The sequence below is a fragment of the Elephantulus edwardii genome, unplaced genomic scaffold, assembly GCF_000299155.1.
Source record: "Elephantulus edwardii isolate Elephantulus edwardi_28Jun2011 unplaced genomic scaffold, EleEdw1.0 scaffold00429, whole genome shotgun sequence".
NCBI classification, from domain to species: Eukaryota; Metazoa; Chordata; class Mammalia; order Macroscelidea; family Macroscelididae; genus Elephantulus; species Elephantulus edwardii.
Window position 1 is genome coordinate 271665 of NW_006400179.1, and position 8966 is coordinate 280630.

The following is an 8966-nucleotide window of genomic DNA, read 5'->3' on the forward strand; positions in this document are numbered from 1 at the left end:
CACCTAACTGATTTCATCTCTTTGTAAAAAATCAGTTGACCATAAACAGATGGCCTGATTTCCGGGTTCTCAATTCTATTCCATTGATCTATGTGTCTGTCATTGTACCAGTACCACGCTGTCTTGACCACCAGTACAGTGTAGTAGGATTCGAAATCAGGGAGTGAGATGCCTCCTACCTTATTTCTCTTTATAAGGAGTGCTTTGCTTATTTGGGGCCTCTTTTCATTCCAAATGAAATTGGAAATGCCTTTTCCGTCCCGTTGAAGAATGGAATTGATATTTGCATTGGGATTGCATTGAATGTGTAAATTGCCTTTGGTATTATTGTAATTTTCACAATATTGAGTCTTCCTATCCATGAGCAAGGGATATTCTTCCACTCCTCCAGGTCTCTTTTTGTTTCTTGTAGCAATGTTTAGTAGTTTTCTTTGAATAGATCCTTTGTGCTTCTGGTTAGATTTACTCCCAAGTATTTTATCATGTGATTAGCAATTGTGAAGGGTATTGTTTTTCTAAGCTCCATTTCTGTTTTCTCTTTGTCACTGTAGAGAAATCCAGTTGATGTTTATATGTTGATCTTGTATCCTGCCACTTTGCTGAATTGTTCAACTATGTCCAATATTTTCCTTGCTGAGTTGTTAGGGTTTTCTAAGTATACTATCATATCATCTGTATGCAGAGATAATTTTACCTCCTCTTTGCCAATTTGGATGCCTCTTAATTCCTTATCTTATTGCTATTGCTAAGACTTGTCATACAATATTGAATAGAAGAGGTGATAGTGGGCATCCTTGCCTAGTACCTAATCTTAAAGGGAATGCCTTTAATCTCTCTCCATTGAGAACAATGTTGGCTCTCGAATTTGCATACATACTTTTTACTATATTGAAGAAATTCCCCTCTAATCCTATTTTGTTGAGTGTTTTAATCAGGAAAGGGTACTGGATTTCGTCAAAGGGCTTTTATGCATCAATTTTGACAGGATCATATGGTTCTAGCCCTTTGCTTTATTAATGTGATGAATTACATTGATTGTTTTTCTTATGTTGAACTATCCTTGCATACCTTTTATGAATCCCACTTGGTCATGGTGAATTTTTTTTTTTTTGGTATTGTTGGATTCTATTGGCCAGGATTTTATTCAGGATTTTTGCATCCATGTTCATAAGAGATATTGGCCTATAGTTTTCTATTTTGGTGGTGTCTTACCTGGCTTTGGTATTAAGGATATGCTTGCTTCATAAAATTAATCTGGGAAAATTCCATCTTTTTCTATTTTCTGAAATAGTTTATATAAAATTGGTGACAGTTCTTCTCTGAATGTATGATAAAATTCACTTGTATAACCATCAGGGCCAGGGCTTTTTTTGGTTGGAAGTTGTTTTATTACTTTTTCAATTTCTTCTTTTGTAATGGGTCTGTTCATATGTTTAATTTCAGTTTATGCTAGTTTACGTAGGTTGTGCATTTCTAAGTATTTTTCCATTTCCTCTAGGTTTTCATATTTGTTTGAGTATAGTTTTTAATAATATTCCAATGTTAGCCCTTTTATTTTTGTTGGTCCTGTTGTGGTCTTGCCTGTTTCATCTGTTATTCGGATTATTTGTGTCTTTTCCTTCTTTTCTTTTGTTAGTTTTGCTAGTGGTTTGTCAATTTTGTTGACCTTTTCAAAGAACCAACTCCTTGTTTTGTTGATGGTTTCAATTGGTTGGGGTTTTTTTTTTCTACTCCATTTATTTCTGATCTAATTTTTATAATTTCAGGTTTTTTAGAGGTTGTCAGGTTTTCTTGCTGTTCTTTTTCAATTTGCTGAAGATGTTGAGTTAGAGAGTCAATGGTCAATTTTTCTTGCCTTTTGATGTGTTTGCTTATTGCTATAAATTGACCTCTGATTACTGCTTTCATTATGGTTCTCTTTCTTTAAGTTAGTCCCTTTATCTAGTGCTTCTATTGTTTCTTCCGTCATTTGTCCTTTTATTCATAGCTGTTCAAAGGTCTCCATATCAACATATATCAACTGCTTTCTTAACTCTAGGGTATTCATGAGGTCTCTAATAATCTCTGCTTGTTTTGAAGAAGGCTTAATCCCCCCCCCCCAACATAGTGTTTAAAGCTGCCTGCTGCTTTCTTGACAGTATGAAGGTTTTCTTGATTAGTGTTAGGTTGTTTCTATTGTGTCTGCAGATGTTGTTGGTTCTTGTCTTTATAATGTTACTAATTAGTTGCCGTTGATTCGATCGATCATCTGACTTGAAATGCCCCATGCCAGTCCATCTCATCTCTCCAATGCCTAGTATGTCAATATTTATGCGTTACATTTCTTTCTTAACAATTTCTAATTTTCCTACATTCATGGTTCTCACATTCCATGTTCCAATTACTAGTGTCTGCTTACAACTGTTCCTCTTCCTTTGTATTTACATGCTTGAAAGTTCTACCTAGGTTGCCCTTTCTGTTCGTCTACGTGTCTTGTGTTGTACATAGGGTTTTCAGAGGCCTGCTATTTCAGAAGTGGATGGCCAATCCTTCTTCCTAGTCTGTCTTAATCGGAATGTTCAGATTTAGAGGAGCATCTGACAGACAGCAATTTGTGGAGTAGTGAAAGATAAATCCCTCATTTTTGAGTTGACCATTAGTTGCAGTGTAGTCCCTGCCCTTAGCCCAGTGCCTTGACCCACTTATTTCCCAGCTCCACCCTCCAGCAGGATACCACTTCACTTCTACCAAATGCCTTCAGAATTAATCTCCCATTGTCCGACCCATGACCTGACAGCTTGTATCTGATGCTTTCTTCTCTCCTGTGATTCCAACCATGTCCAATGCGGAGAGATTTGGGGTTTTTTTTGTTTTTTGTTTTGTTTTGTTTTTTTCCTGTGTCCAGTGTCTCTTAAGTTTACTTGTACTGTCTCCGAAGGGAAGGTGGTGTGTCCTGTAGAACTCCTGTATAGATTGCGTTATGCAGATGACACAACCTTGCTCGCTGAAACTGAGGAGGACCTCATGCACTTACTGCAGAGGGTCAAGGACTGCAGCCTTCAATATGGACTGAGGCTCAATGTCAAGAAGACAAAAATTCTCACCACTGGACCAATCGGTAGCATCAGGATGGATGGCGAAGAGATTGAGATTGTTCACAGCTTCAGTTTGCTCGGCTCCACGGTCAACACTCTTGGCACCAGTAGCCAGGAAATAAAAAAACGTATTGCGATGGGAAAGTCTGCTGTTAGGGACCTCTCTAAAGTACTCAAGAGCAGCGGTGTCTCTCTGGAGACTAAGGTGCGCCTGATACAGGCCATGGTTTTTGCAATCACTTGTTATGCATCAGAGAGTTGGACAATGACTAGGGAGGATAGAAGAAGAAATGACGCCTTTGAGCTGTGGTGCTGGAGAAGAGCATTGAATGTACCATGGACTGCCAAGAACACAAACAGATTCGTTGTAGAGAGGGTTAAACCAGGCTGCTCCTTGGAGTCAAGGATTCTGGGGCTTCGTCTGACATACTTTGGACATGTTGTAAGGAGAGACAGGGCTTTAGAGAGGGACATCATGCTGGGTGGAGTAGAGGGACAGCGCAGGAGGGAAATACCCTCTATGAGGTGGATTGATTCAGTGACTGGGGTAATCGGGATGGGTGTGTCAGAGGCAGTGCGATTGGCACAGGATAGGTCGCTATGAGTCGCAAACGGCTCAACGGCACATAACAACAACAACAACAAGAATTAGTTGCCAAGTTAAAATGTTCCCTCTATGGGGTGAGCTACTCCTTCTACTGTAAGTTCTTTCCTGGAAAATTTGCCTTTCCTGAAGTCCTTGAAGTTCTCTCCATTCTGCATTGCAGTCCTGTAGAAATCTCACCTTGATATAGTCTCCTGACACCAACTCTATCCAGGCCTCTTTCATGTATGAAGTGGCTGAGTGGTATGAGACCAGATTCTCTACTCAGGCAGTTTTTCATGCATCTTTTATCCTACAGATTAATGTCTTCCTTTTTTCTCTGGAGTAGCACAAGATAGCAATCCGGACTCTCCAAAAGCAATGCAGAGTGCTCGCTCTTGGCACCAAGTCTCACCTTTCTCGCCTTTTCTCCTGCAGCTTAGTGTCTTCCTTTGTTTCTGGTGTGGTGGGAGACTAGGACAGGCAGCTTGTATGCAGAGGTTGTCAAGTCAGCCCTCTCTCACAGAGAGCCAAGAAAATTCTTTCCTTTGCTTGAAGTTCTGTACACTAAACTCTCTTGTCTTGATTGGCCCCTGAGATAGCTCCACAGCCACAGAGACAAGGGTGTCCAGTTTGGGGGACCTATAACCCCAGGGATGCCTCAGTATCATCTCCCCACAAGCAATGGAGAGTGCTTGGTCTCAACACCCTGATACCACAATTTTCTTCATATATTCCATCTTCCCAAATGATCAGCATACAATTTGAATAGGTATGGATAGAGGATACTACCATGAAGTACACCTTTCCTTATTTTAAACCATGCCGTGTCCTGTGTTATGTCATAAAGCAGCTTCTTTGTCTCAGTATATATTTTGTATAATTAACTGTTCTTGGATTCCCATTCTACTCAATGGTAGCCATAGTTTGTTATGATCCACACAGTTAAGTGCCTTTGCATGTTGTTGTTATGGTTGTTGCTATGTGCCGTCAAGTCACCTGCGACCCGTAGCAACCCTATATACAGCAGCTCTGAACCCTGCCCCGTCTTGAGCCAGTCTCACTAATTCCGACACACCAACCCCCACTCCTCCAGTTACTGTATCAATCCATCTCAACCAGGGTCTTCCTCTCCTGTGCTATCCATCCACCCTTCCAAGCACAATGTCCTTCTCCAAGGGCCGGTCTCTCCTGGCCACATGCCCAACGCTTTAGGCTTTTTTTGCCTACTCAACTTAAAAAAATAGACATTCTTCTACTTTCAGACAAGATCCATTGGACATCGACAATAATATCCCTGGTGCTCCACCCTCTTCTAAACCCAGCTTCTTGCAGTTCTTTGTCCACGTGCTGCGCTAGCCAATTTTTAATGATTTTCAGCAATATTTTGCTTGCATGTGATATTAATTATATTGTTCAATAATTCTCACATTCTGTTGGAGATCACCTTTCTTGGGAATGGGAACAAATATGGATCTTTACAGTTAGTCAGCTAAGGAACTGTCCTCCAAGTTTTCTAGCATAGCACCAAGGCTGCATCTGTTAGTTGAAATCATATCAATTTGTGTCCCATCAGTTTCAGGGCTTCCTCCTTCCCTCCCTCCATTTTTTCCTTCCTTCCTTCTTGCCTTCCTACTTCCTGCCTGCCTGTCTGCCTACCTGCCTTCCTACATGTCATCCTGTCTGCCTTAATCTCTGCCTTCTTATCTGCCTTCCTGCCTCCTTGCTTTACCTTGCCTTCCTTCCTCCTTGCCTTGCCTTGCCTTACCTTGCCTTGCCTTCCTACCTCCTTGCCATGCCTCGCCTTGCCTTACCTTGCCTTGCCTTCTTTCCTCCTTGCCTTGCCTTGCCTTGCCTTGCCTTATCTTGCCTCACGTTGCCTTCCTTCCTAATTGCCTTGCCTTGTCTTCTTTCCTCCTTGCCTTGCCTTGCTTTGCCTTACCTTACCTCACCTCGCCTTGCCTTCCACATTGCCTTGCCTTGCCTTGCCTTCTTCCTTGCCTTGCTTTCCACCTTGCCTTGCCTTGCCTTCCACCTTGCTTTGCCTTGCCTTCCTATTTCCCTTGCTTTGCCTTCCCTTCCTCTTTACCTTGCCTTCCTCCTTACCTTGCCTTTCCTTGCCTTGTCTTACCTTGCCTCCCTCCTTGCATTGCCTTGCCTTTCTCCTAACTTTGCCTTCCCTTGCCTTGCCTCACCTTGCCTTACCTTCTCTTGCCTTGCTTTGTCTTCCTCCTTTCCTTTCCTTGCCTTCTTCTTTGCCTTGTCTTGCCTTGCTTTGCCTTCCTCCGTGCCTTGCCTTGCCTCCCTTTGCCTTCCTTCTTCGTTTCTTTCCCTTGGCTTTCCTTGCCCTGCCTTCCTCCTTCCTTGCCTTGCCTTGCCTTACCTCCCCTTGACTTTCTTTTCCTTCCCTTGCCTCGCCTTGTCTCATCTTGCCTTACCTTCCTCTTTTCCTCGCCTCGCCTTGCCTTGCCTTTCTCCTTGACTCACCTCGTCTCACTTTGCCTTTCCTCAGAGCTAAGGGTTTTGAACATTTCTTCATGTGTTTGTTTGCCATCTGAATTTCTTTGTTGAAGAGTCTATTCATATCCTCTGCTCATTTTTCAATTGGGTTATTTACCTTTATCTTGTTGTGGTGCTTGAATATTTTGTAAGTTCTGGATATAAGTCCCTTATCTGACATGTCATTACCAAATATTTTTTCCCAGTCTGTGGCTTCCCTTTCACCCTATTGGAGAAGGTTTTGGATGTGCATAGGGATTTGATTCTTAAAAGGTCCCATTCACCTATTTTTTCTTCTTCCTCTTCAATTTGTAATTCCCAGCTATTGGTCTTTTTTGGTGTGCCATTGTGTTAGAACCAACCCATAGCTCCAAACTTCAAACCCCAGTGAGTTTTCAGAGGCAGTAAATCACACTAGAAGAGATTGCACATCCTTCTTTCACAGAGCAGTTGGTGGATTCAAACTGCCTGTTTGAGGTTGCAGCATGGCTTCTTAGGCAACCAAAGCTCCCCATTTACTATGCTCAGCATCTAAGCATAGTTGTTGTTGTCATATGCTGTCAAGCCGCTTGTGACTTCTAGTGTCCCTATATACAACAGCCCTAAACCCTGCCCTATCTCTTGCCAATTTTATTGTCTCTGACACTTATATCCCCATTAGCCCAGTGACAGAATCCATTCATCTCATCAAGGGTCTTTCTCTCCTGTGCTGTCCACTTCACCCTCCCAAGCATGATATCCCTCTCCAAGAACTGATCCCACCTTGCGACATGTCCAAAGTATGTCAAATAGAGTTTCAGGATCCTTGCCTCCAAGGAGCAGCCTGGCTTGACCCTCTCCAGGACGAACTTGTTTGTTCTCCTATCCAATACTCTTCTCCAGCACCAAAGCTCAAAGGTATCAACTCTCCTTCTATCATCCCGAGTCATTGTCCAGCTCTCCGGTGCATAGCAAGTAATTGCAAATACCATAGCCTGTATCAGGCACACCTTAGTCCCCAGATTGACATCATTGCTCCTCAGGACCTTGGAAAGGTCTCTGACAGTAGACTTTCCCAACACAATTTGTCTAAGCATAGTAGATTATATAATTGTCTGACTCAAAATAACCAGTGCCAGTCCATCTCAAGCATTATGTGTTCCATTTCATTTTTGAGAGCTTCTAATTTTCCCAGATTCATATTTTGTTATATTCCATGTTCAAGTTATTGGTGGGTGCTTCCAGCTATTTTTCCTCTTTTTTCCCCTTCTTTTTTTTTGCCTTCCAACCTTATAAGCTCATCTTTTGGAACTATAATAATGTTTATTCTTGTAATTACAGAGCTCTGGTGGTATAGTGTGTATTGTATTTCATTGAGAACCAAAAAGATCAGTGTTTCAAATCTACCAACTGCTCCACCAACAGGATAGATAGAAAATTTCCTTCTGTAAAAATTTAGTGTCAGAAGGTGGAGGGTCATTGTCAACTCTACCAAGGTAAGTTTTTTAAAAACAATATTAACTTTCGGACGTGGTGGTGCATGACGCGACCCGCCAGCAGGGTGACGCAGCACGCAAGCAGGGCGCCTCAGCACAGTAAATCTTCTTTGCTGAGGACTGGTGACTTGGCAGCTTAATATCTGGGAACAGACTGCAACCCTTAACTCCCAGCGCTGCCCAAGCCCTGCACCCTCATCCCTGCCACAGCACCGTGTCCAGGGACACCACCCCATCACCATCCCATGCCCCCACACTTTTGGCACACCCTGGTGGCCTCGCCACAACCCTGCAGCCCCTGGCGGTGCTCCAGGGCCACTAGAGACCCCTTCACGCAGCAAAACAACAGCCGTGGACAATACAATTCTGAGTCACCACACAAAGGCACACCATGGAGACAGCCATCATCTGAAGCCACCAATCAAGCTGCTGTGGGACTGATCTGCCACAAGAAAGGCTGGTAGGATCCTAACTGGGTTTTCTTGGGCAACACCTATTGTCTGGGAGAGTTCCCAATGTTGAGCCCACTGGTGGGAATTTGGCTGAGCTCTCTCAGGGCACACCAACTGCCCAGGAAAGAGTGGGCTAGTGATAATTTGGTAGAACTTTTGTGGACACTGCAGTCCAGCCAGAGGCAAGTGGGTTGGTGGAAATTTGACTTTGTCTTGTTGAGTCCCCTTGACCCAGGAGCCTTCCTGGGCAGGGGCCACAATGCAAGGTCAACTGCGTGAGCACCACTGGACAGGGACCAGTGAATGAAAACCACTGGGTGGGAGAAGGACAGCTGGAATTTGAATAGGGACCCCAGTTGTAAGCACACCCAGACAACTTGAAGCCTGAGTGAGGTCCTCCAAGTGGTTGACCAGCCCTTGTGATTGCCGCAACCACATGCATGCCCTTCCCTATTTGGCTCCACACCTGTGTCTACACATTTGGTTAATCAACCTGCCTTTAATCTGGAGCACCTTGATCTCTCTTACCTACCACAGGCTGCTCTCACAGGCTCTGAACTGACATTTCCCTGGAGTCAGACGTTCAGAGAAAAGAACAGGTGGGATAGCTACCCAACGGATCTCTAGAGTATTATCTTTATCGAGAACATATCAATGTCTCGAAGAAAGCAAGCTGTCCCACACAATACACAAACACAAAGCAAGATGTCACCCCCAAAGGGTGACACAGTATCAATGGATTTCCTGAAGGCAGAGAGTCTGATGGAACTTTCTGACACAGAATTTAAAAGAACAATGATTGAATATTTTCAATGGATGAAAGACAAACTTGAAGAATTACAGGATACTACAAACAAAAAACAGGAGGAACTAAAAAACAAAA